The sequence below is a fragment of the Ursus maritimus genome, unplaced genomic scaffold (genome assembly GCF_017311325.1).
Source record: "Ursus maritimus isolate PB19 unplaced genomic scaffold, ASM1731132v1 scaffold_30, whole genome shotgun sequence".
Taxonomy (NCBI): domain Eukaryota; kingdom Metazoa; phylum Chordata; class Mammalia; order Carnivora; family Ursidae; genus Ursus; species Ursus maritimus.
This window is the reverse complement of record NW_024425564.1, coordinates 9,599,733-9,625,391: the sequence shown is the minus strand read 5'-3', so window position 1 is coordinate 9,625,391 and position 25,659 is coordinate 9,599,733. Positions and strand designations below refer to the sequence as shown.

At 47.4% G+C, this 25,659-nt stretch overlaps 7 non-coding genes across 7 annotated transcripts; 3 read left to right on the top strand and 4 right to left on the bottom strand.

Annotated features, from left to right (window-relative positions):
• Positions 1 to 238: 238 nt before the first annotated feature.
• TRNAG-GCC lies at positions 239 to 309 on the bottom strand. Its single transcript has one exon. It is a non-coding gene; the product is annotated as a tRNA-Gly (tRNA).
• Positions 310 to 3,351: 3,042 nt separating this feature from the next.
• TRNAW-CCA lies at positions 3,352 to 3,423 on the bottom strand. The gene has a single exon. It is a non-coding gene; the product is annotated as a tRNA-Trp (tRNA).
• A 2,297-nt stretch (positions 3,424 to 5,720) lies between these two features.
• TRNAR-UCG lies at positions 5,721 to 5,793 on the top strand. The gene has a single exon. It is a non-coding gene; the product is annotated as a tRNA-Arg (tRNA).
• Positions 5,794 to 8,604: 2,811 nt separating this feature from the next.
• TRNAS-AGA lies at positions 8,605 to 8,686 on the top strand. Its single transcript has one exon. It is a non-coding gene; the product is annotated as a tRNA-Ser (tRNA).
• Positions 8,687 to 9,022: 336 nt separating this feature from the next.
• On the top strand, positions 9,023 to 9,095 carry TRNAR-ACG. The gene has a single exon. It is a non-coding gene; the product is annotated as a tRNA-Arg (tRNA).
• A 1,255-nt stretch (positions 9,096 to 10,350) lies between these two features.
• Positions 10,351 to 10,422, bottom strand: TRNAM-CAU. The gene has a single exon. It is a non-coding gene; the product is annotated as a tRNA-Met (tRNA).
• Positions 10,423 to 11,532: 1,110 nt separating this feature from the next.
• On the bottom strand, positions 11,533 to 11,604 carry TRNAW-CCA. Its single transcript has one exon. It is a non-coding gene; the product is annotated as a tRNA-Trp (tRNA).
• Positions 11,605 to 25,659: the final 14,055 nt, after the last annotated feature.

The following is a 25,659-nucleotide window of genomic DNA, read 5'->3' as shown; positions in this document are numbered from 1 at the left end:
ACCAATCAGTTGAGGTCGTGGTGTACTCCCGCTCCGACAGGATGAGGTTTCAGGTCATTGGAAAACCAAATGCATGCCAATTAGCATAATTTAGAAAGGTGAAATTGCGAGAGGAGGGTTAACTTTGATCTTTCTCAGCCATACTCGTATACGAGAAACACAGTTACTTCAAAGTATTTTTAGTTTGTAATTTTACGTGAAAATGTTTTTGCCCCTGCTGTGGATAAAAAGAGGACACTGCATTGGCCGGGAATCGAACCCGGGCCTCCCGCGTGGCAGGCGAGAATTCTACCACTGAACCACCAATGCTAGATGAAACAAATGTTCTTTATTTATCCTCATAACTATAGTTCATTCTTTGCCTTATTAGTAAAATAGTGAGATTGTATGTTTTTTCTCTAGGATTTCCTTAAACCCAATGAAAGAAAAGGCTATACCTAAACACTCAGAAAACTCTTTAACATAGAAGAAAGGTGAAACTGGTATGTGGCCCTTGGAGGCTTTTAGAGGTGAAAAACAAGTATAAATACCCAACATATAAAAATGTCTTTCTCCATCCCCCTCACCCCCTTTTAAATCATTAATGAAAACAAATTCTGAAAATCTCTCGTTTTTAAGATACAAGCCAATTCGGTTAATTACTAGGTCACAGCCCACAATCCAAGTTTGAAATAAGTTATCTCATTTTGGAAAAAACACCTACTGCCATCCCGCTGTGGGGACTCAAGTTTGGACAATGAAGGCATCATTTTCAGAAGTGAGAATAGTAAAGAAAATGCTGAAAGTTGGAATTCTCCCAAATCCTACTCCTTACATTCATCCCCATCACTTGCTGCTTGGGAGGATGACCACCAGCGGCTGCAGTCCGCGTGGGGCTTTGGAACCAAAAGCCAAAGGGGGAGCGGAAATAAATAGGAGTTATGGCCCCTGTTTTTTAGGACATTTCAGTAGTTTGGAGAAAAAGCCAACACAGAGAAAACATTGACAATCGATGAAAATTATCTTTGCTGAAGTGAGTCTCGGGTTTGGGTTTCAGGGAGGTAATGGACTCTGAGAGTCTGAATTATATGAAGCACATGAAAGCCAGGAGGTTTTTCACATGCCTCTATGTTGCTCTCGTCTCTATCTTTTCCCGTCATCCTCAGCATGGAGAACTTACTGGATCTATCTGGCAGCTGTGACTGGGATGCTTTGAAGGGGAGGAATGGCTGGAAGCTACATTAGCAAAGTAAATGGCTCTCAGTGTTGATCTTAAAGGAAGAACGTGGGCCACAGAATAGGTTTCTCCAAATCCTAGCAAGAGAAGAAAACAGAACTGGACAGTCTGAGACATATAAATCAACTTGATCAAGTTACATGATGCCTTAGTTCTTGTTTTCTCCTCTATAAATGGAGCCTGGAGTAGTTGCCCTACATTCCTCTAGGGGCTTTAAAGGTAAATTAAACTGATGTCTATTAAAGCCACTTGAAAATTGTATAAAACCACCAGTTAAATATTAGCTACTGATTTTTACTTCATGCAACTTTTTAATGAACCACTGAAAGTCAGAAATTTTACCTTATTTCTCCTGCGTAACACACGTAGTTGGTGTTCATGTTAGTGGGACTTTTAGAGGAGGCGTGAGGCTCTAACAGGATGCCCAGGGGCCAGCAAGGGGGAGGCCACGGCCGGCTGTGGGGAAGGTCAGTGGCCTGTCCTGGCCGCATCCACGAGCAGCCGGATCCCACCAGACAGGCCCAAGATGGCGGCGCCACGACAGGAAACCCCTGAGCGAGTGAGGAGGAAAAGCGGGAAACCCTGCTTCCGACCCCACATAACAAATACTCCGCCCCCTAGTCCACAGCTGCCAGTAAAGGATAGGAACCCAGCCCTCCCCGAGCTGGCAGCTCCAGGGTAATCGCTGGCTCCCGGGAGCTCGCTCTCTCTCTCTCTTTCTCTCACCCCTTTCTTCTCCTTCCCTCCCGCTGCCACTCACGCTCGCATATCTGCACAGTGGGCTTTGGCTTGAATAAACTTTCCCATTCCTGTTACTCATCCACTGTGCCACTTGTCTGTCCTTGAATCCATTCTCCTGACAAGACCAAGGCCTGTGGATCTGGCTGGAGCGAGGCCTCAGGGCCTGGGGTCTCCCCAGCTCACGGGGCAGCAGAATCATGCAGCAAAGCAAGGGAGAACATTCCTTTCAGAGGAGAGGTCAGGCACAAAGGCCCCGTCCTGGGAAGGAGCAACGTGTATTTGAGGAACTGAAAGAAGGCCTGTGTGACAGGCAGGTGGCTGTTTCAAGCAGGAGGATAATCAGGACAAGATTTGTGTTTAAAAATGTGCATAAGAAGGATTCCAATGTAACTGAACAAGAGGGGGTCTGGGAAGAGGAGTTAGGAGGCTCATGTCAGCATCCCGGGCAAGAGATATTGATGGAAGAAAAGAGGTCCTTGTAGAGAGGAGGGCAGACAGGCTATGACGTTTTAGGAAATAAAACTCGGCAGAACTCACTGCTCAGATCGGGAAGAGAAGAGGATGTGTCCAGTTTGGCTCTAGATTCCTGGCTCAGTGGGGACAGGGTGGGGCCGGTGGAGCTGAGAAGAATGCACACATTGTTAGTGGCAGACACACAAAGGAACAGTCAGGAAAGCAACCAGAGAAGAAAGAGGAAAACCACAACACTATGCATTCCCTGATGCCCAAGAAGAGAGTGTATAAATTAAATCTTTCTTTAAAGAAGGTTACCAAGTGTGCACTGTCCCTTTGGGGACTAGCTTCCCTCGTTTAGAATTCCAATGGCAAGCTAAGGGCAAAAGAGGAATCACAACACCTCCCACAAAACTCGGATAAGAGCGATATTCTGTTCTTTCTGTCAAGTTAAAAACAGAACCACAGGCCCGAAATGGAGTCACTGACGCTAAGCCCAATCCCGGAAGGGAGACTTGGACTTAACAGTCACAGTTTCAGCATCTCCCAGACATGGAATCTCCAACCAGTCAGGGAAGAAATCACCTGATCAGCACTAGTTAGGTAATCAGCCTGATAGTTGCCTGTCATCCCTAAAGGAAAGTGACTGCCTGAACCAATCTGCATTGGGCTGGTATCACTTCCTTGTTCCCAGTGCCTTCTGCCTGTAACAGTCTCATTTTGTACAACTCCCTGGAGCTCCTTTCTGTCTGCTAGATGGAATACTGCCCAATTCATGAATCGTTCACTAAAGCCAGTAAGACCTTTAAAACTCAGGAAATTTTGTTTTCTCACAATCACAACTCCTTGGAAGCCTCTCAAAGCCAGCTACGATATACATACCTCGGAGGGAAATGGTCTTGCTTTTCAATTCTTTTTCACCCTAAAAAAGTACCCACAACTGACCCCGACGTGATTTGAACACGCAACCTTCTGATCTGGAGTCAGATGCGCTACCGTTGCACCACGAGGCCACAGGGAAGAGTGTCTTTTCTTCTAATTTAGGATTTAAATCCTAATTAATCCTTTCTCCTCTCCTTCAGGTTCTAAAGATTTATTTCTTTTTATTGGTGGCTTTGATCATTTTTCTCCCCTCTATCCATAACTCGCTAATGCTTTGTTAAGAAGAGAAAGGAATCGACCAGATTAAACATTGATGCAAAAATCCAAGTGCTTTTTATGAGGAAAATTCACTGCTTTCTCATGCTCAGTCTTTCCACTTGTGAAAGTTCTCCTGTTTGGAGACAAATCCTGTACGTATTGGGTTTAGATCCACAGTGAAGCAGAAGCCATAATGGTTACACATTTTGCACTACTACTTTTCCTAGAATTCACTAGACTTCTCCCTCTTGGGAAATGGGCCCCCAGCCCTGCCTGGCCCTGCCCGGCCCTGCAGTGCCCGCCCTGGCCCGGTCCCACCTCCCTCCTTTCTCAGCAGCCGCCAGTCCCAACTTCAACCGGCTGAAAAGCTTAGTCTCAAACTAATTTAAGACTCAAACTAGTCCCAGCCTAGTTTAAATGAACTCTCTTTGCAACTGATGAATCACTAAACTCTACCTCTGAAATGAATAATACACTATATGTTAATTAATTGAATTTAAATTTAAAAAAATAAAATAAAAATAAATTAAATAAATTACTAACATCTCTTCCTAAAATTCTCACTTGCCCCTGTCAGTCAGAGTGCGTGGGCCTTCTGGTCTGTATACAAGTCCCCGAGCGACAGCTCAGAGCAGGTGGGTAATATTTACCGAGCTCTTACCATTTTCTGCTAGCCCCGTGCACAATCTTCCCTGAGCCCCATGAGTCTCAGAAAGTGCTCCCTGGAACCAGAGCATGAGCACCAGCTGGGAACTTGTTAGAAATGCACATCCCATCCACACCCCAGAACCCCCGAGTGAGAAACTCCGGGAGTGGGCCCCAGAGGCCTGTGTTTTAACAAGTTCTCCAGGCGATTGTGATTCAGGGGAAATTTGAGCATCACTGCTCCAGCCTGGAGATCACATACTTTCGTCTCTCAAGAAAATAAATGTCCAGTCTTCTTCCAGGATGAAGGAGGGGCAATAGAAGAGCTGGGGCTGCCACAAGTCAGGGCCACAGACGGGATTCTGGAGGCTAGAAGCGGGAGATCAACCCTGTCAGCAAGGTTTGTAGATGGCTCTCTTCTCCCAGGGCCCACGTGGTGTGTCTTCCTGTGTGTGTGTGTGTGTGTGTGTGTGTGTGTGTGTCCCAATCCCTTTTTATAAGGACACCAGTCATGTTGGGTTAAGGCCCACCCATTGGACCTCACTCTACTTTATCTATGTCTTCAGAAGCCCTACCTCCAAATACAGTGACATTCCGGGGTACTGGGGCTTAGGGCTTCATGTGAAGCGGGGAACACACAATTCTGCCCCTAAAAGGCAGTTTCCAGATGAAGCCCCTGCTGACAATCCCTGAGCTTGGCCCTGGGGCATGAGGATGGAGGGTTTATGGGTAAATCCGATCGCCTCTTTGCTTTTCCCACACGACATGCTCAGGATTCAGCTTTCTCGAATCTGACAAGCTAACTAGCACGCCTCCATCAGCCTTCCAGATCACAAACTGTGTTGTTGCTGTGATCGCCTCTCCCCAACTGCTTTTGTCCTATTTGAACTTCTACGTTGGAGTTGTTTTGAGTGGGGTTTCTGGAGTGCGCAGAAGTGAATTCTCAAGTTTATCCACAATCGCTACCTGCCAAGGCAGTTCCAGGTACAGGTAGCAATCCAGTGTCTCTTTGCCTCCCCCCACCCCAGCCCTTGCTCAAGCGTCCCCTCGCTGTGGCCTTTCCTGCCAGATCCTGTCTGAAGATAAAGCCCTGTCTTATTGGTTATTGTCTCTCCCTGGTGGTTATCTTGGTTGTAACTTTACCGTGTTTTTGACTGTTAGGTTCAACTTGTTTCTCCAACTAGACTGTAGGATTTCTTTTCTTCAAGATCTTCTTTAAATTCCAGTTAGTTACCATACAGTCGAACATCAGTTTCAGGTGCAGAATTCAGTCATTCGTTCTTTATGGGTAACACCCCTGCTCATCACAACAGGTGCCCTCCTGCACCCCATCACCTATTTCCCCCATCCCCCACCCACCTCCCTCTGGGAACCCTCAGTATGTTCTCTGTGGTTAGGAGTCTAGACTGGAAGATTTTTGGAAACCCCTTGGTTTACAATAGTAATTTCCCTAGGTTGCAGTTACAACGCCAAGATCGTTTTCGTTCAACAAATTTTGGACACACACCCCCTTATCTTGCAGAAAGACCACGTGGCCTAATGGATAAGGCGTCTGACTTCGGATCAGAAGATTGAGGGTTCGAATCCCTTCGTGGTTGTTGTGGAGTTTCTTTATCTTCCGGTGAAGACACCCGGGTCAGTTCCTGCTGGTCCACTTTTACTACTGCTGTTTTCTCAGTTAAAGTCTGCAAGCAGAATCTTCTTTTCATGTTAACCTAGTAGTTCCTTCCCCCAGGTCTGTCTCCTCCACACCCCTTCCTTCCTTCTTGTTCCTTGTTCCCCTCCCCCCCGAGCGTCTGTCCCACGACCGCAGCGCAGCCCCTTCTGCGCCGCGGACCAGCCGCAGCACCTGGTGGCTTCTCGGAAATGCAGACTTTCCCGGCCAGTCCCCCTCCCCTCTCAGCGCGTCCCTCGCCTACAAAGTCAGGATCTTTGGGGCGCGGACTCGGACCCGGGGTCCAGCCGGCGAGCCGGCCGAGTCCTGACGCCCGCGGCTAAGCCCCCGCGAGCTGCCCGACGCCTCCCAGGCTACTCGCGCCCCTCGCTGCGAACACCCGCGACCGAGCGCCGGCGCCCCTGCCCCCCTGCGCGCTGCATTCCCCGACGGCTGCGACCCTGGACGGTGAAGCTGCTGTGGGAACCCCGGGAAAGACCGCGGGCGGGGAAAAGCAGGAGAAAGGTCAGCTTCACAACACCCTCTAACAAGTGCAGGGGAGTGGTGGAATTGGAAGACCCGCCATCTGCGATCCCCAGAGAAATCATACACTCAGCAAAGAGCATTCACGATCTCAAAACCCTGAGGACCCTTAGGGGTTTTGGGAAACTGTGCAAGGTGTTAAAGGCCCACCCCAGATTACTGGCTGATTGCAAAGGGAAAAGCAAGCCCTGAGGCGACCACTGTATCTTCCCTGTCGGGGGATATCCTGACAAATGCCTCCCTCCCGTGGAGTAAGCGCTGTCGCAAGTAAGGACACGGTGTCAGGGCCAATTTTTAACCCGAATCTCATCTAATCAAAGTGGATCTAATTGATAATTGTGACTAACTTCTCGTTTAAAGAGGGTGAAGGAATACATTAAAAGATGCCTTAAGGAAACAATGAGAGGGATCCAGAATGTGGGACATTCTACAAGACAATTGGTTTGGAATTTTTGGAAAGTCAATGTCAAAGCAGTAACAGCAAGGAGAAGCTGGCAGGCTGTTCTGAACTAAAAGGGACTAAGGAAACATTACAAATGCAATGCAAGGCATGCATGAACTTTGATAGGATCCTGGTCAGAAACACCAGCTCCAAAAGATATACTTAGAGAAATTTAAATAAGGCCAGCATAGTAGATGTTTTTATAAAGAGTCACTGGATTTTTCCATGATGATAATGGTGTAACGGTTATATAAGACATGTGAGTAGTTGATACACGTGTATGTGTGTACGTGGGATGCATCATGATGTCTGCGAAGGAATCTTCTATGTTCCAGAAGAAGAAGGTAGATGAGACAATATGGCAAAACGTTAACAGTTGCTGAATCTGGATGGTGGGTACACAGATAATCCCTTACTCTTCCAACTTTTTATATGTTCGAGAATTTTTATAGTATAAGTTTCAATTAAAAAAAAAAGGCACCCCTCAGAATAAAACTTTTGAAAGAATGATGAAATGAATGAATCAGTTCAAGGACAAGAGCCTGGGGGCCAAAACACTTCTAAGAAGTTGTTGCAATGACTCCAATGCCAACCTGTAAGAAGCTGATCTAAGAAAATGGTTCTGTAGCTTGGGAGGAAGAGCCAGATTTGAGAAATAATTAGGAGGTTGGATTGAAGGCCTGGTAACCTAAGGGCGATGGGGTGAGAGTCAGAGAAAGGAAGAAAGTTAAGGGGAGTTCTCAGTCATTGGTTTTGGCTCCCGATGAAATTTGGGTTGCTGAAGGAGGTTCAAGTTTGTGGGGAAAGGGCGGAGCATTCATGTGGGGATGTCTTGTTTTTGAGGAGTCCATGCACCTGCAAAAGAAATGACCAGGACAGCTATAAATTACGAAGCCCAGAAGAGAGGTCTGGGCTGCAGGTAAATTTTCAATCCAGCAGCACCTGAGCAGTGGTTTATCAATAATGTCTCATCCTTCTGTTCACGGAATGGAGCCGTTGCTGAAGGACAGAATCAGCTACTTGCACACTAATACACACACACACACACACACACACACACACGGAGAAGATGGTGGTAATGGTTGTACACTTTCAGGAATGTGGAGATCCTGGGGATCTGCTTTAGCTCTGAAAGTGATCTGTGTGAAGATCTGAAAGCTATCTCCCACAGAGGATCAGATGCAGTCGCTTCCCCTCATGAGAGAAGGTGTCATGCAACGAAGTGGACTTGACTTTCAGAAATGTTTTCTACTGCCCTGTTTCATTCGAAAGTCTTCTACCAGGTGCTTTAAAATATTTTGAGCTTTACCAAGAAACAGGAGATAGGTTTCCCTGTGAAACATTTTTAATGAGTCCCCTTTCTCGAATTTAAACATGATGCTTACAATAGCAGCTGGCATTAATCAAGCCCTTATTCCAGGCACTGGATTGGGTGTCTGAAGACATAGGATATCCGTGAGGACATCATTGTCAGATTATTTATGGAGGATAAATTTCCTACTTTGGCAAGAATATGAGGATTGTTAAAGAATTATTTAAAGGGGATTATTTAAAGAGGATTATAGCAACATATGACTGATTTGCTTTCTAGAAAAGACCCAAAGAGTATTCTCAATTTACCACGTGCTGGAATGGAAGTTGGTTGGTTCCTCTTCGATTTCATTAATGGAGATCCTTTGCTTTGCTATCTTGTATTACTAAATCCTGAAGTAGCCTAGGATACATGATATATAGTAACATGGAGACGATCGAAAACCCCTTGCAATAGCTGTAGTCGTGGCCGAGTGGTTAAGGCGATGGACTAGAAATCCATTGGGGTCCCCCCGCGCAGGTTCGAATCCTGCCGACTACGATAGGTGATCTTTTTACGTATTTGCACCTTCTCCGTTCAGTGTAATTCACCTTCAATTACAGCCTACTTTTAAACGTATTAAAAATTCCCTCAGACTTTTTCAGGTTACATCAAATTGGAGTTCTTATTGACCACGAAGGAATCATACCATATGAGTGAACTAAAGCGAGGGAACCAATAGAACTCTTGTGTTTGAATTCTGAGGTTTTGGGTTTGGAAATCCTGGTAATAGGGAAAAAGGAAGTTGAAAGAAAAGATTTCACACATTCATATTTAGAGCAACATAGCAAATCCAGTACTTCCTTTTTTGTAAGTGTAAATGATACATGTAGGTATGGGCCAGTGGCGCAATGGATAACGCGTCTGACTACGGATCAGAAGATTCCAGGTTCGACTCCTGGCTGGCTCGTTATTTTGGTTATCCTCTTTGAGGTCCACAATTCTCACCTTTCTTAGGCCACTGCAATTATATATATACATTTTTTATTTTAAAATTTCTTTTGTAATATCATTTTACACAAAGTGGCAAAAATGTTAATAATACAGTCTCCAGCTCTAGTTCACTACTCTTTTCTTACATATGTAAATTTTCTTTAAATCATATCATTAAATTGATTGTTTTCAAAGTTGACTAGTCCTCACATTAGATGATAAAAACTTACAAAAAGGAAGACCTTTTAAATGCATTATTCTTTGAAAGTAGAGATTGGGAGTTTTGCAACGAGTATTTCTAAGTACCAACTCTTTTCCTCCCTCTTTTTTTTCAAGATTTAATTTTTCAGAGCAGTTTTAGGTTCACAGCAAGATGAAGAGGAAGGTTCCACATGCACAGCCTCCCTCATTATCAACATCCCACACCAGAGTGGCACATTTGTTACAATTGCTGAACCTACTTTGACACATTGTAATCACCCAAAGTTTATAGTGTAGGTTGCAGTTCACCCTTGGTGTTATAGTTCTGTGGGTCTGGATAGATGTATAATGACATGTATCCATCATTATAGCATTTAAGGTTTCTCCATGTCATCTAATAGCTTGGTAGCTCATTTCTTTTTAATGCTGAATAATATCTCATTATCTGATGAAGGGCATCTTGGTGGCTTCCAAGTTTTGGCAATTACAAATAAGCTGCTGTAAATATCTGTGTTCAGGTTTTTGCATGGCCATATACTTCAACTCCTTCGGGCAAATAACGAGTCGTGCAATTGCTGGGTTGTATGGTAAGAGTATGTTTAATTTTGTAAGGAACTGGCCAGTTGTCTTCCCCCGAGACTGCACCATTTTGCTTTCCCACCAGCAATGAATGACAGTTCCTGTTGCCCCATGTCCTTGCCAGCCTTTGATACCAGTGTTCTGGATTTTGGACATTCTAAGAAGTGTGTTGTGGTATCCCGTTGTTGCTTTAATTTTCATTTCTCTCATGACCTGTGATGGGGAGCACCTTTTCATATGTTTAAAAAATGGGCCAAACAGCTTCTCAGACACCACCAAAGATCTATAGGTGGCATATTGCAAATTTTGTTAGGTTTTTATTTCTATCCTGTTGACATAGACGTAATTTAAAGAATCAAACCTCTCACAGATTCCCATCAAGAATTAATCCCTTCTTTCCTGCTCCCTGTGCTAAAGGGAGTAGATCGTTTGGGGAGAAAAAGGACCAGGCCTAGCAGAGGATGGTTTCGATCCATCGACCTCTGGGTTATGGGCCCAGCACGCTTCCGCTGCGCCACTCTGCTGCGACAAGCGCGGGTCTCATAGTTAATATTCGGCTCCTCCCTGATTTGTCTCTTCCCCCCCCACCCCCCGCCTTTCCCCCCTCAATCTGCAAGAATAGAAAAATGGGTCATTTTCCCCTTCAGAGTAGCAGTCTGTCTTTTGTAATGCGGGAGCCCTGAGCCTGAACGAACTCCTAAGAGAAGGGAGAAGAAGAAATGGAAAGAGCCGACCGCGGACGCGCCTCTCCGGTGCTCGGAGGCGTGCTTAGCCGTGACATCCGTGACCGTGCGCCGTGAGAATGTGTACCTTACAGCACGATGTCTGCTGATCCCCAAATGCCACGTCTCCAACTTATTCTAAGTTATACAGAATGCTGGAGGCTGCTGCAGTAAACGTGCGTTCCCTTCCGCGCTCTATGCGATCGCTCATAGTCTGTTGATGGGGGACGGAGGCTGCAGCCCCAGGTGAGAGTAAGACGCACGCTCCTGCACGTAATCTTGACACCGTTTTAGGGGGTTCGAGGAACTTCTAGCCCAGAAGGCTAGCTTTCTCTCATTCCCTATAGTCTCAATTGGACAAACAAAACTGTGTTTGGGTTTTCTGCGCCGGGAAAGGAAGTGACCTCTTCCGTGATTGGACGTGCGAAGGAATCAGCGGGAAGGAATCCCAGCCAAGGTGGGCTCGCCGTGGGCTCGCTTTGGCGTGGAAAAGCTGACCCGTGGGCGCAGCAGGTGAGCTAAGGTCGCCCGCTAGAAGCAGACGAGCTGTCCGAGAAGATCTGCTAAGGTTCGGAAGGTTGGAAAGACCCGTGGGTGAAGAGATGGGTCTGCCAGCACAGAAGCGAGCGCGGAGAGGCCGGGAGCCTTGGGCATATTAACGCACGAGCTGGTGAAAAGCGAAATTCAGAACATTTGCAATAAAAAAGCAAAAACGCCTCTATGCCCCCCCCCAAAAAAAAGTCCAAAGATACAATACCGACATCGTATCTTCCTGTGTATGCTGACTATTATTTACTTTTTAAAGCTATTTTAATGAGGACAGCCAGGGTGGGAGAAAGCGGGGAAGGCACGTCTCTCTTCCTCCTACGTCTCACTTCCCAGACCAGGACTTTCCACAGACGCTAAAACTACTGACCCCGACGTGATTTGAACACGCAACCTTCTGATCTGGAGTCAGACGCGCTACCGTTGCGCCACGAGGTCCGCGAGGGCGCCCCCCATTTCTTTACCTGTCAACCGGATCCATGAGATTAATTCTCTGCACGCGGTGAAGTCCACACAGGTGAATACAATATAGTGCCCGGCTGCCTTCTTCTGGATCGAAACGCTGTCCCTCCGATCACTCCCCGATTCTGCCTCCCAACGGCTTCTATTTACAGTCCTTCCTACCCTATTTCATTCCTGGTTTTCTCCATATACATTAAAAATAGATGTTTGGGGGAGTTCTGGTTGTGGTTTGTTTTGTTTTGTTTTGTTTTTTGTCTTTTTAGAAAAATGGACATTTTGTCTTTTGAGAAATATGGCTGTTGAAGGGCAGTCGCTCTGGAGTGCCGTGGAGATAGGGGAGGTAGCAAAGAAAATTGTGTGTCCTCTCTCCCCCCAGTCAGGGCGACCAGTGCGGGGTTCGAATTTGTTTCCCGAGCGTAGGTTCCAGCTGGCGCGTCCGGGAAGGAGGTGGACGCGGGGGCTGCGCGCTGTCACCCGCGCCGCACCCACCGGGACCGATCCGCGTTTCCCCGCACCCTCTGCTCTCCGTTTGCGGGGAAACGTGGCTGCTTTCCTACTGCGGGAGGCCTCCAGGATCTGATCACTGGGTCTCAAACTGCCCCCGAAAAGAGCAAGGAATCTTCTGTGTGAGCAAGTTGGTAATTCTGGCCCCGTGGTTCCACTGGCCAAAGCGCCTGTCTTGAGACCTGGAGATCCGGCTTTTGAATCTCAGGGGAATTTTTCCGGAGACCTGACATCATGCAGACCATCTCCTCGAATGGTGAGAGGTCTCTTTGAACTCCCAAAAAAAGATATTCTGAAAAGTGATCCACTGTTGTGAAACAGACCTATCTCCAGAAATTAGGGTTTCCCTTTCTTAATCTTGAAAAATCGGTCCAGAGCCCAGGGCTCGGGGTGGGAATTGCAAAGGAATGTAGATACCGGCTTGAAGAAGCGTGTGTTTGACCTTGCAGGTTGCGAGTACCCTTGGCAGGTTATACGCGGGTATTGGCTGGTACTCGCTCTGTGGGGCAGTGGGGCGAGGTGAGGCACCTGGGGGAGGGATGTGTTGGAGACGGCCGCACTGGGAGGTGAGATAACCTGGGCTTTGAGAGAGTAAACCACCAAAGTTTGGGAGAATCTGAGACCGCTTACCAAAAGGAATGGGTGTACAGGTGTGCGGGCGCCAGAGAATTCAGTGTGATCCTTGCTGGCTGAGATTTGTAATTTATACTTTCCTCACCTACCTGTAAAATAGGGATAATAATAGTAGTGCCTGCCTCCTAGGACTGCGTTGGTAAATGTCATGTATTCTAAGTGAGTTTATATATATATATTTATGTATGTTTAGAATGATGCCTACCAGGCTCACAATAAGCTCTTAATAACATTAGGAAGTGGGGTGTCTGGCTGGCTCAAGGGGGAGAGCATGCCCTTCCTGATCTGTGAGTTGTGAGTTCAAGCCCCATGGCAGCTGCAGGGGTTATTAAACAAGCAAACTTTAAATAAATGTTAGTGTAATTACTAGCACTATAAGGCTTGCTGAAATTCTTTTACGTAATCTCTATACCCAACATGGGGCTCAAACTCACAACCCCAAGATCAAGAGCCACACACTCCACCGAGGGAGCCAGCCAGGTGACCTTAAGGTTTGCTGAAACTCTTAAAAGCATTTTGCACACATCACCAGCCTGGCTTGGCAGAGACTGGTAACACTTACATTTGTCAATTGCTAGTTTCCTCCATAGATTTAGAGCTTGCTGTCATCGAACAGAATTAAATAAACTGGCTTATCTCAAATGTTAGAACTATTATTATTTTTAATAAGTAAACTTAAAATAATAATAAAAATAGCTCTCATGCCAGGTCACAGCTAAAATCAGGCAGGCATTGACAAAGAGGGCTGCATATGAACATGCAAACTAACATGGACTCAAGCCAACAACTGAAATTTAAAACTCAGTGAAACACTGTGACTCACAGAAGTGTTTTTATTCATCTGTTTCAGTTGCTGCTTCATAGTTGTGCATAGCACAGCTGACTTCTGTCTGGTTGTTTGACCGACTGTTGCTAATATTGGAGCAGTTTGGGATCATATTTCAAAATTAAATAGTTATTCATTCTAACAAGTTCCCAGAGCACGAAGTTGCTTCTCTCACTCCTTGCTGCCTGGGTAGGCTTTTCTTTCCCAGACCCAGAGACCCATGATCCCAGGCTTTCCAGACTTGGTTTTGCTAATCACCCTATTATAATCTGAGGCTCGGGCAAGTGAGTTTTCAGGACCCCTCCAAGCCGGGGTCTTAGCACCAAATCATGCTTACTGTTTATTTGGATCTCAAGCCTCAATTCTGATAGCCGGCTTTGTCTTTGTGTCCATGTTTTCTGTTTCTATCTAGTACCTAGTCCAGACACTTGGATCGAGCCCTAGAGAGAGAGCTAAGGAAGGGACTCCAGGAATAAGCCCTTTGGTTTTGGCCAGGCTCCTCCCACAGACTGTCTCCTGCCCACCATCCCCCGCCTGCTGACAGATTCCCACCATATCAGTAGCTGGGCTGGGTCTCCAGATGTCTTTGTTCCCATCACACATCTCATTACTGAGATCTTCACACCTTCTTTGACAAGACACATTGCTGAAATCTCCGGACCGGACTGCTCCCCTGCACACAGACCCCCGTCTGCTACCACCTCTTCTGAGTGGCCCCCCTGCTTGGTTGGGTTCGTTCCTGACTCCTGCTGGGAGCCACCCTCAAGCCTCCCGCACCTGCTGGGTAGGCCAAGGTTCGGGCTGCCTCTGCCACACCAACATAAATTTGTGTTTGGGGTAGGAAAGAGGGGTCAAGTGTAATTATGTGTGTTCAAAACCTAGTTGAAAGATTCACACCCATTATGGTGGTTATTACCAAAAAAGAAAGACAAATAACGGGTGTTGGCAAGATATGGACAAATTGGGACTCTTCTGCATCATGGCGGAAATGCAAAATATGCAACCACTGTGGAAAACAGTATGGCGACTCCTCGAAAAATTAAACATAGAATTACCATATGACCCAGCATTTCACTTGTAGGTGTATAGTCAAAAGGGTTGAAAGCAGGTACTCGGACAGACGCTGTACTTGTAATATTGTATCATATTGGAGAATCCCACTTACATGGCGCTGCCTGGAACAGTCAAATTCAGGGACAGAAGGAAGAACAGTGGTCACAGGGCCTGAGGGGGGGCTGGGGAGTTCTTGTTTAATGGTGTCAGAGTTTCAGTTTAAGATGATGAAAAAGTTCTGGAGATGGATGGTGGCGATGCTTTCACAACAATATCATTGCACTCCCTGCCCCTGAATTTACACTCCATAATTGCTAAAATGGCAAACTGGGTTGTGCATAGTTCACCACAATAAAAAAAAAAATAACTAAAAAACTAATTTAAAGAGAAAGGCAGAGGGGCAGTCATAAGGAGGAATTGGAAGTTAGAAAAGACAGCCACAGAGGTGCAATGTGATGACTTTTCACTGTCCCCCCTTCAGGTGCAGAAAAATGACCACTGGTGGGCCTGTTGTGGGTAAGGTGGGTGCCTCCCCCACCCCCTTCCCCTCTGTGCTCTGTCTCCGCCACACTGGCCTCCACAAGGGAAAAATCCTGAACGTTTCTTTGAGGAGGGAGGCGATGTCCTCTTCACTCTTCCTTCCTCAGCGTGTCTCCTTAAAAATACAATACGCTCAACATGAGGTCGCACTTTTGATTTTATAAGGCGAGGTCTGACCGATGGCTGTTAACCCCACCCCTGAGATTAACTCAGGAGCCTCTCATGAGCTACACGGAAGACCCGAGGAGCATCCCCGTGCACTCACCGAAGCTGTGTACCTCCCTCTCTCCACATCTCCTTCCTTGCTTTAGTGTTCTCTGTGGTGCCTGGCTACATCTAGCATGCTACGTATTTTATTCAGACACGTACTCATTACCTATTAAAAGTAACTAAATTAAAAGCCAAGACACAGCCACTTTAGGGCTCTGTGTGGGAGGTCAGCTTGCCCTCCACACAGTATGTTCCCAGGGGTTCCCGCACCCCCTCCCCACCACATCAGGTCTACTGCTCCCTGCTAAGAACAGACACCAGGGAGTTTACCCACCGCAGTGGCAGCCTCTCAAGAAATCAGACTCTCAGACTTGATACCCATCACACCTTTGGTGGTGGATCCCCTGGGATGCAGAACGCGTGGTTAGTTATCATGGTAGAGGCTGCTGTGGTCGATTTATCAGTCTGTTTCCTTTTCCTCTTGGAAACACAACTGTCTCAGCCCCCCGGGCAGCAAGAGCAAAGAGACCACAGACTGGGGGGCTGAAACGAGGCTGGGAGTCCAAGATCAAGGCTCTGGCAGGTTTGGTATGGCTGTGTCCTCGCCTGGGGCAGAGGGGCCAGGGAGCTCTCTGGGGTCCCTTTTATAAAGACACGAATTCCATTCATGAAGCCGCAACCTAAGCATCTCCCAAAGCCCCTGCCTCCAGACACAATCACACCGGCCTCAGGTTGCAACGTGGAAATTTGGGGCAACACAGAAACTCTATCTAAACGACATATCCTAGGCTCCTTTGCAAACTAGGGGTGGCCATGTGGCTGGGATCTAAACAGGGACTGTGGAAGAATTGTAACCAGCCAGGTAGCAACTTTGAGGCTTGACCCAGGAGAACCCCCCATGAAAGCTCTTCTCTGCTCTCATTAGTGTCACTTTCCCTGATGGCTGTAAACACTCCCCAAGATAAATTTGCGATGGCCTCTTTGGTTTTTTTTTTAAGATTTTATTTATTTATTCGGCAGAGATAGAGACAGCCAGTGAGAGAGGGAACACAAGCAGGGGGAGTGGGAGAGGAAGAAGCAGGCTCATAGCAGAGGAGCCTGATGTGGGGCTCGATCCCATAACGCCGGGATCACGCCCTGAGCCGAAGGCAGGCGCTTAACTGCTGTGCCACCCAGGCGCCCCTGCGATGGCCTCTTGAGCGTATGGCCCACTGACAGACATCAGAAGGGTCTCAAGACCGATGTTCTCCTAGGCAGTAGTAGTGATGTCATTTTTTTGAACGTTGGTAGGTTTGGTGGGGACCACAGCTGTGACCAAGAAAGAATTCTTGAGATGTCTTTGGTGCAAATGGTAGTTTTATTAAACCACAGGGACTGGACCTGTGGGCAGAAAGAGCTGCTGTCCCAGGAGTGAGAGGAGCAAGTGATTATATATGTTGGGGTTGGGAGAAGTAAAGAAAAGGGAAGTTCCAAAAGGACTTTCTTTTTTTCCCCTCCAAAAGGACTTTCACAGGTTAGAGAAAACTCGGGATCCTGGAGGAATGTTGGAATCTGCCTATCTCCAGTATTTGTCCATGGGCTGCAAGTTATAAGGAGATTTAATTTTATCTACATTTCCTTCTGCCTTTGTTTCTCACATCAGTAGTAAATAACTAACTTAGCAGGAGCTAGCCCCTCAAGGTCCTGAAAGCTCTACTTCCAAATTCCTTAGACACTTACACTATCCTTAGCAAACCCCCCCAAAACTAGAAGGTATTTAATCAGTCACTCCTCACAAACACGAGTGCAGCTCTTCCTGCCCACACCTCCTGTCCCCACATCACATCAAGAGTATACAGTATATAGAAATTAGAATGTGTGTCCTGAGTTACTTACTCAGTGTAAAATGTGTTTCTTACTGCAGGCCTCAGTAAAACAAACAAACCAGTGTGAGATTATGTCAGAACAAAGACCTAGGAACCACGGGAGTCAGAACCACAGGAGGGAAAGGAAGCTTGGCAGGCTTCCTCCAGATGTGGCCAGGATGGGAGAGAAGAGAGGATTTGCGTGGTTGCACGCTGAGAAACCACGGCCCAAGGACGCGGAGGCAGAGGGGCAGATGGCAATCGAGAGCCAGCGACTCTTCGCCTAGCCTGCACAAGTCAGAACTCTTCTCTTCACCCCTCAAGTGAGATACGATTCCAAGGAAACAGGGAGCCCCACATTACTTCCTGAGTTTGTGGCCCACAGCATTCAAACCGATTCAGGGGATCTTCTAATTCTATTACAACGTTCTTGCCGGCAAAACCCACGTCTTTCAGTTCTTAGGATCCCCACTGTGCGCAGCCCTCGGCTTGTCCATTGACAAGACACTCCTCCGATCTCAGGCGACAGGTGCCTCGCTCCCCGGCGCGGGGCGCGTGCAGACACGCGCGGCGGCCACTAGGGGGCGGAGAAGCCTAAAGATGACCCGGTGGGACGCGAACAGGAGGAGAGGGGGTGAGAGGAGGGGAGGGAGAAGGGGCAGGAGAGGGAGAGGGAGGGGCGGGAGACGGAGAGGGAGGGGGAGAGAGGCAGCTGGAGTTCCGCCGAAGAAGCAAAGAGAGGCGAAGGGAGCAGGGGAGGAGGGAAAGCAAGTTGGGGGGGGGGGAACGTAATTGTCTGCATGGCAGTTAAGTGAGGATACTTCACACCTCTTAAAGATCAAAACTTCGACCAGGTAAACGTGAAGCTCTAATTGCCTCATTAAGGGAGCAAGGAGGGGGGAAACCTCCCCTCGAGCAGGTAGAGGCGGAGCTCTGAGGGGTGTACAGAAACGCGCGGCCTTTATAGGAAGGAGGGTGGGGCAAGGAGGTTATTAGCAAAAGAAAAGGAAGGACTGTTTCGGGCGAAGTCACCCTCCCCCTAGGAGTGGGGGGAGGGGCTTGGAGAGGGCGCAGGTGGCCGACTCTCTGGGCGGTGAGGTGCCGACCGGAAAGTTCCTGACCTGTTAAAAGACTGCATTTCTGGGGGAGATGGAAACTGCAGGGAGGTCAGGTCGAAAGCCCTGTAGTTTTCTTGTGGACGCTTCTTACAATGTGTCGTAGATACTGTTTCATTGTCTCCTAACACCCAGTTGGATCATGATTCCTACCCACTTGTACTTTCAACCCGAAATACTGTGGATTAAAACAGAAAACAGACTTTATACGTGACAAAATGAAGAGGAAAAGTTAGGGTGGGGATGTCGAGGCTGCTGGAGCTTTCCTCTGTTTCACACTTTAAGTCCATGCCTGTGGTTATTCTGGATAATATGCCAAGAGTGCAGTCCTCCCGTCAGAGCTCAGACAAAAGGATGGAGCAGTCAGTACTCACAACTTAACAGACGTCCACCCCCTCGGAGTTGGCGTGCCCGAGAGAGGGAGACAGAAAAAACAGGTCACGTAGGTCACAGCATGTCCGATGGTGACCGACATGCTATGGAGAAAAATTAAGCACGGAAGAAAGATAAAGAAGGGCAGGGGAGGAGAGAGTGATCAGGGAGGGTTTTGAGCCGTCTCCTCATCTGTAAAGCGGGGACTAGAGCCCCCGCCTCGTAAGGTTCTGGTGAGGAACAGATGAGTTCGCACAGGCCTTAGCAAGTGCTCCACAAATGTGAACAGCAACAAGAGAAAGTGAGAGCCTTTGTTACCTGTAATCATCGCCTTTGGAGCTGTTCTGTTTAGCTCCACAGAGCAGTTAAAGCCGGAAGGTGAAAGAAAGGTCCAAGGAGGTAGAGTTTGCACTGTAGGAGAAAAGCTTTCTCACGACTAGCCTTGTTCATTTTGTAAGGTAGTGAGCTGCCCATTTGGGGAATGTTTAAGCAGAGATCTGATGGCGGCCAGTGAAGGATGTCATTGAAAGGGTTTCTGCACTGTGTGGACAACTAACACAGCCATGTTTTATAATTCTTTTCAAATATCAAACTTATGATTCAACTGAAATTTACCTGTAAATTAATCTGACCTATATTGAATGATATACATTCACTAGGCAAATCCTTTTTGAATTCTTCTGTTGGTCATTTTTGGAGACGAATCATAGAGTTTATCGTAGAGTGGAAATACAGCTACTGTGTTACGTCATGGTCCACAAACAGCAGGTGGCATAATGCTTTTCTGCATTACTTTTAGAAAGTCAAAATGTTTCCTTCGAAATGTTTTCCTTTATGTTATAATACCTACAACCTATATTACTACCCACTGTTTTCTCTATTATCGCGAAGACTCAGAACAGCATACCAGTTGGTGTGGGAAACAAAGACAAAAGAAAAAATCAAATTTCCTGACGACTTACAGCCCACTGACAAGTCCTTAGGCAGAGTGACCTTCGTCTAGAAACTTAACTGCCTCGATGTTAATACTTTGCCAAGGGCAAAAGGCAATCTTAGCTTAATATTATCCCAACCTCCAGGATCCTGTAAGAGTTCTTTAACATATAAAAATTCCTTTGGAAACTTCCTGCATCTCTACCCCCCAAGATAGATGTTAGCAATCATCCTCCCAGCATATGGCCCACGGATCTACACCTGAAGGGTCATGACTGAGTTTTTACTAAACAGTAATAAACGACCTTTTCCTAACAATAGCCAGCCCCCTAGAGATCCTAGAAACTCTCCTTCCAAAATTCCTTAGTGACTTAAGCTATCCCTAACCCCCTCCCAATTTGGAAGTATATTATCAGTCACCTGTCACACACAACCCAATGCAGCTCTTTCCGCCCACGGGTCCTGTCCCCATGCTTTAATAAAACCGCCTTTTTGCACCGAAGGCGTCTCAAGAATTCTTTCTTGACCATTTGCTCTGAATCCCTACATTCCCACGTCACCAGTTATAAGCAGAAACTCTGGAATGAGACGTTTGGCTTTCAGTCTGAGCAGCCTATTCCTTTGTCAGTGACCTGGGAGAGCTTACTAGCATCTCTGAGCCTCCGATGTCTCTTCTGAGTAGAACGAGCTCACCATTTACTGTTTAAAAGTGATGTTCTAAGGATTACATGTAATAACGCATCCATAAAGCATTAGCAGAGTCCCTATAAAAGAATCAGCCAGTAATTAGCACTTAGTAAAGCTAGTTCTCATCCCCACTCCCACACACCATTGAATGTGAGGCACATTTAATGGCAATGATCTGATATTGTTTGGACCCTGTTTTGAAGAAACCAATCTTCAAAGTAAATTTTTGAGATGTTTGGGGAAATTTACATATGACTTTAGTCTTAATTTTTATTAGGCATGATAAAGGCATTGTGGTTATATAAAAAAAAAAAAAGGCCTTAACTATTGGAGACTTAACCCTGTGGATAAAGCTGTGTGGTGTGTGGGGAGAAAAGTGGGAGCAGAAAGATGTAACATTTTCCATCTGGCAAAACATGAGAGTTGCTGAAGCTGGAGATGGACGCCCGAGGGAGTCTTTATATTATTTTCTCTACTTCTGTGTATGTTTGGAATTTTCCTTAATAAAAAATTGAAAAATATGCTGAAAAAATGGCATGAACATCTTTCTACTACACTGTTGAATTGTAAAATGGCACAAAACTTTAAGAATTCATTTGGGAAAAGAAAGAAAAAGGAATGAAGGAATGCATCCGGGAAGAAAAATACATTCATTGATCCATTCCACAAATATTTACCAAACACCTACAATGTATTAGACACTGTTTGAAGCACCAGCGGAAGAGACATGTACAGAGTTCAGGCTCTGCAGTGACAAGGAACAAATAAACAAGATGCCCGAAGGAAATAAAACGCTGGTAATGATGAGGTTGGGGATACAGGTGAGGTTCAGTGGGGTGGAGTCCGGAGCCGACGACCAAGAAAGAATTCTTGAGACGTCTTTGGTGCAAAATGGTGGTTTAGTAAAGCACGGGGACAGGACCCATGGGCAGAAAGAGCTGCTGCCCCGGGTTGTGAGGGGTGGCTGATTATATACCATGGGGCTGGGGGAGGTGAGGAAACAGGGAGGTCGAGAAAGTACTTTCATATGTTAAAGGAGACTCACAGGACACCCGAGGCCTTGCCATTGTCAAGTTAAGGTTGTTTTTCCCTCTAGTAAGGCATTAGCATGAAGATAGTTGGAAATTTCCTGGAGGCTGCAGATTATAAAGACATTTAATTGTATCTACATTTCCTTCTGGAAGCTGGATTATTGATAGAAATGCTTCGTTCTTGTAAACTGCTAAGAGATTTGCAAACTGAGGGAGACTCAAGTCTTGCAGGATTGTGGTCTCTATAGGTTAACTATTTCTTTGTCATTTAGGGCAGCCAGGAGCACTGAGGAATGTTACCTACATCCCATGGCGGGGGAGGGGAGGGTGCAGGGTGTCAGTTTCCGCTGTGTCCTCTGCTTGCCTTCTGCTCCCTCATCAGTGGGATAGAGCAGTGGTTCTCAGCTGGGGATTGAGGATGATTTGCAGCCCCTCAAGGAACATTTGGCAATGGATGGAGACATTACTGTTTATTACGAACTGGGGGGGGGGGCGGGTACTGCCCCTGGCACCGAGAGGGTAGAGTCCAGGGATGCTACTGAACATCCGACTACGTACAGGACAGCTCCCCGCCGTCCCGTTCAAAGTGTCAGTAGTGCTGAGGTTGAGACACTGTCAAGCAAGATGGGGTGCTGGAATAGCCAGTTGGAGGGGCGACGGCTGAGCTGAGACAGGAATGATGCGAAGGAGGGAGCCTTCTTCTGAGAGGAGAGCACGCAGGCATGCGGCAAGTCCTGGGAGCAGGAGAGCTTTCAGTGGGAAAGGAAGAGACAGAAGGCCTTCGAAGGAGGTGGCTAAAGAGGAAGCGGGGGAGGGCGCAGGTCACAGAGGGTGCTCCCCGAGCTCACTCACAATGCTGAGTCTCAGAGCCCCACCCCAGATTTAGGGAGTCAGTCTCCATTTTAATAAGATCCCCACCCAAGGCATGGGGACCGCCTCTCAGTCAGGGAAGCACGCCCTGCAGAATGGTGAGGAATTTGGATCTTATTTAAGCTGCAAGTGTTGTCAGCTGAACTGGGGAGACCCTGGGCCCTGGGGCCTTGACCCAGCCAGACCTGAAGGAGTCACCAAAGGTTGTTGGTCTTGTTATGAGAAGGAATTCAAGGACAGACGCGCAGCACAGCAGACAAGCGACACAGTGGAAAAGTTTTTTTTTAATGAAAACTATACTCCCCTGAGATAAGAGGGGGAGCTTGAGAGAGAGAGAAAGAGAGAGAGAAAGAGAGCTGCATGACCTGGTATTGGGTTTCTATTTGGGGGGGGGGGCAGAAGCAGGGCTTCCTGCTTTTTCTTCCTCACTTGCTCAGGGGTTTCCCGTTGTGGCATTGCCATCGTGGGCCTGTCTGGTGGGATCTGGCTTCTCGTGGATGCTGCCAGGACAGGCCTCTGACCTTTCCCACAGCTGGCCGTGGCCACCTCCTTGCTGGCCTCCGGGCATCCCCTTAGAACTCACTAACTGTCTACTCTGACACAAGGACCACTGGCGGGTACAGGGGGGAGCCTGCCATGGTGACCTTTCCTCCCCATGATGCAAGGTACATGGGGCAGGGCCAAGTGCAGAGGAGGGAGACTATTCAGGAAACAGTGGCAGGCAGCAATGCCAGAGATGATGGTGCCGCCTTGGACCGTGGTGGTAACCGTGGAGTCCCAGAATGTCAATCAGGGTTTATTTGGAAGTAGAGCTGATAGGACTTGCTGGTGGGTTAGATGCTGGTGGTAAGGGGAGGGTAGAAGCAGGGGTGACTTTCCGGTTTGGGCTTGAGCATATATGTGGATGGCGGGCCACTAGGGTTTCCTTCGGTGTTGAGATTGTGTATGTGTGTTCAGGGTTTTGCACATGCTACTTCTGGGGTCAGAGCTCTCTCCTGTGGTGGATAGGCCCACTGCCCCCAGTTCTCGCGTTGTCAGCCACATGTCTTTGCCGTGCCATACCTCCTTAGCTTTGGGCTTGGCCAGCGGTGTATCAGTGAAGTGGGCTAGGGCTCTAAATGTGCTTGATATAACCCCCTGACACGTTCGGTTTGTTTTGAGGCATGGTTACAATAGAAACCTGTCGAACACACGTACACCCAGTATCGAGTAGATGTTATTACCATTATTATTTTTTTAAATAGAAGAATAGGAAATCCTTACCACTGATTAGTTGGGGGACTATTTTGCTATGTCTGAGGTTCCTGTTTTGTGAATCTGAGCAGCTTAATCATTGCTGAGCATGAAGTTGGGGGAGGAACCAGAGGACAGAGGGCCCTTGCTCCCCGTCCCCCATTCCAGGGAAAACAGGCTTACTTCCAGGGCAGGATCTGGATAAAGGACAATCCCAGGGATGAGAGGACTCCCTTGCACCTGAAAATCTGTTTCCAACCGGCTCACTATTTCCTGAAGTCTATTTAATGAGGGACATAGCCTTTTTGTCAACAATTAGAATTCACAGATTTCAAATGCAATATAAAAAAAGTAGAGCGGATGAGTTTTTAAGTTAGATAATCGTGCTCTCCCCCTGTCATCTCTTTCTCTTTTTATTCAGCCAGTGGTCTGGGCACCAACTCCAGTTCCCCTCCCATAGGCCAGTGCGAAATCCAAGAGGCCTCACCTTACAGAGCACATCTGATAAGGGGTAGGGTTAAAACTCAGCGGGCCCTGGGCGTCGGAAACTGAGTACCCAGAGGAGACTGGATATCCTGAAGTCAAACTTCTCGAATTCCACAAATTGGCCTCAGGTACAGCCTTTTTCTAAAACAAACAGAAATAGGGGCTAAGGTATGTGCTTCATTCCGTGCATGGATGCGCCCATGCAAGCCCTCGGACCCCTGTCAGTTAGAAAGCACCACCCCGGAGCTGAGACCAGCATTTCTGGACGTACCTCTCTCTGGGCTGACAACAGCCCCACCACAAACAAACGCAAAAACAAAGCAGGTTTGTTTGTCCTCTGAAGTGGGGCTTGCTTCTCAGGCGCGCACTGAATCACAACAGCTTTCCCCACTAAGCCTGAGGAGCTTACCCACCAACATTCATGTTTTCCTTCCAGAGTATGGAGTTATCTCTGGTAATTAGCTGTCCAGTGGGGGAAGACATTTCCCAGCATCCCTTGCAGCTGGGGGGGGTCCACGGACTGATTCTCGGCAACAGAATATGGGTGGAAGTGAGGTGTGTCACCTGCCTTAGGGGATGGCCAATTTCTCTTTCTCCTTTCTGGCCATATGCGGAGGGCTCTGCTGTCAGGGATGGGGACTCACACATGAAAGGGTCACACCTACAAAACCTACCTGTCACCAGAAGCAACTGACAATTATCTAAGACATTAATTACTGTTGAATTAAGCCCCTGACATTTTGGAATATTGTTGTTACAGCACCTAGCAATACCCAAAGCAATATGTACACCTTCCGTGTTCTAGAATATGTAGAAATAGCAACCGTTCTTCGGGGAGGCAGTGTTTGCACGTTTCCTCGCTTCCCCCAGCTTAGGAGCCTGTCCTTGAATAGCCCTGACGCTAATGACATCAGAGGAATTTGGTGACCTCAACCTTGTAATCGAGGTGCCCGGCCAAGAGCACGTGACCTTATCAATAAGTCTGGGGCTTTGTGTATCTGTTAGGCAGTGTCTGGAAGGGGTTAGGGGGTGGGGAAACGTGCCCTCCGGGGCCCTTGCCTGAAGTTTAGCATCTAGTTTGGAAATCAGGCTGCTTCTTTGCGTCAAACTAACGTGGATCCTCCAGGCAAGAATGGAATGTTTCCTTCTCATCGATATGAGTTCGAGAAAGAAGCTTTTGGTAGCCTGTGAATTTTAAAGAACAAGTTTCCCAGTGAATAAGAAGGCAGGAAGCACTCAGAGAAGGGGTTTGTTTGCGTCTTTGTGGCTGCAGCGTAACATCGGAGAAATCGTATCTCCCGTTAACTATGCCGTTGGCTTTAGCAGACGCGTCTATCTCCCCAGCCTGCCGACGGCAGGGCCGGTTTTTACATTCCGAGCTAACTCGCGCTCCTCGCTCCTCTGTACTGCCGTGCCCACTTCTATTTTATTGTGTCTCTGAACTCCACCCCATGCCTGTCCTCAGTCCTTCACAGTTTTATGATTTTATGACTGTCATTCTTCGAGGGATCTGTGGGGCCCTCGGGTCCTCAAGAACGTCTAGTCCTTCTTGCAGAGCACTTCTCCCAGCAGGTGCCCGGGAATGGACAGAAGAGAGGGAAAGTTCCAGAGCCCTCCTGCTTCCAGAAGCCCCATTGGAGGCAGTCTTGATTCTTATTGGGTGTGGCCAGGTACCTAGGGCCACACTGCCGCTG